Source organism: Argopecten irradians, chromosome 14 (genome assembly GCF_041381155.1).
Source record: "Argopecten irradians isolate NY chromosome 14, Ai_NY, whole genome shotgun sequence".
Taxonomy (NCBI): Eukaryota; Metazoa; Mollusca; class Bivalvia; order Pectinida; family Pectinidae; genus Argopecten; species Argopecten irradians.
In genome coordinates, this window is record NC_091147.1 from 24,426,000 (window position 1) to 24,428,075 (window position 2,076).

Below are 2,076 nucleotides of genomic sequence, written 5' to 3' on the forward strand. Positions count from 1 at the left end.
CTATATATAAAAGCTATACTGTAGAAGTTGTTTTATACAATGTTGTAAATACAAACTATACAAACTCCGGTGATGTCGCATTGCTTAAATACTGTGTTAAAACTGTTCAAAAATAAATCAAGTTAGATAATAAATGTCAAGTTTGTAGTATTTTTGTTTTATATAATTTTATGATATATGTTGATGATACCTTTGAGTTACAATTCGACAATTACGGTACATTTTTTGTATGTACTGAAAAAAAAATAAAACACGAACCATGCGTTCCTTTTGTTGATGCGTACCAGTTGAACTAAAATGATACGGCACAGCTAAATGGTTTTGGCGTTTGGATTTTTTCCATGATGGCGGCACCCATATGAATGAAACGCTTCGAATAAAAAGGTGTTTTTGTGTTGACAATAAAAATGGATATAAAGGCAACATTTTAATAATCGATTTCGGCATACATTGAAATACATAATCTATGTAATTTTATCGGATCTAGCTGCACTCTGTCTTGTTTTCAATAGAGAAAACATTTCGATGATAAAAAAACAAACTCCGCCATCTTGGATCAAAGTTTTTGCTGGTATTCAATATAACAGTAAAGAGATACGGAAATTAACCAACCGGAATCTTCAACCAATGTACAGTATATAATTATTAAGCATGGAGATACATGTATAACACAAAATCCTGCTACACTGTAAATAAAACGTTCAAAAATGGCGCTGGCAAAATATACACTGGATTCGGTGTGATATCACGATGACGTTTCATGACGTATAACATGACGTCACCAATTACTGTGCCGATGGTTCCCATTGTTTTGAAGATATTTAAAATATCGCTATCGCGAGAAAATAAATCACGATGTTAACAATACTCAATGCAATTGGGTTGTCCTCTGTTACTTAAAAAAGATATTTGTTTGATTTTAAACCTGGTAAGAATCTCGCAATAAGCAAAATACATCTGGATTCCAGTTCGGTTTTGATACCCTTTTCTACTTCCGGTTCGTCTCGGGAAAGACGACGGAAACTTCTACTTCAATATCAATTACACATCATACACATTCAAACAACAACATATCAAGGTAAACGATCACTTTTTTCGAATATTTCTTAAGCGTTAAAAAATTAGCTTCAGAGACGAAATAAAATGGACTAATTCACGTACCACCAGATACCTGATAACGTTAGTGTGGTACAAGTATCTTCAGTGGTAATTTAACGTAACTCTTTGGAATCTTTCCGCTGAAATGACGTTAGCGTGGGATACCATCTTTTGTCGTCATACTATCACCAATAGAAACAATAGTCAAGCACAAACGATATCAATCTTTTGACAATCTATTAAAATAAAAGGAAGGAGTTCAGGCGAGATAAAATTGACTTATCGCAGAACCAGACTTTCCCTTTTTAAGATTACAGAGAAAGTAACGTCAAACTTCAAAGCAACACAATCAACTATTGTGTACTGTTATAAAATTCCTTTGAGGTATATCAAAGAATCAATTTACCTGTGTTTATTGTAAGATAGTCAAGGGATGAATATAACATCAGTGATAGTAACCCATTGAATATCGAGGATGAGTTTGTTTTAGACATAAGTAAGGTCATTGCAAATTGTTAAAAAAATTGAAAATAAAAATAACCTCAAAAATAAACAAAAAAATAAATAAATAGATAAATGAAATAAATAAATAACCAAGTTGCGTTTTCCTATTTTATGTAACTAACCTTAAAATAACTTTTTTTCAATATCTAACAGCTAATATGCCATATTGTAACAGTACGTGTAAACATATATAAAATAAAGTAATGTGTTTATTACATCACCATTTCTTTATTTGTATACACTTGAAAGGAACCCCCCTAGGAATTGAATAGACCCCCCCTCTATGAATGGAGTGTAACCCACCTATGAATTGAATGGAACCCCTAGGAATTAAATGGAACCCCCTAGGAATTGAATGGAACTCCTAGGAATTGAATGGAACCTCCCTGGGAATTGAATGGATCCCCCTAGGTTTGTGTAAACTCACTAAATCTATACAATTTGGTGAATCCACCATTGAGATATGATATGTTG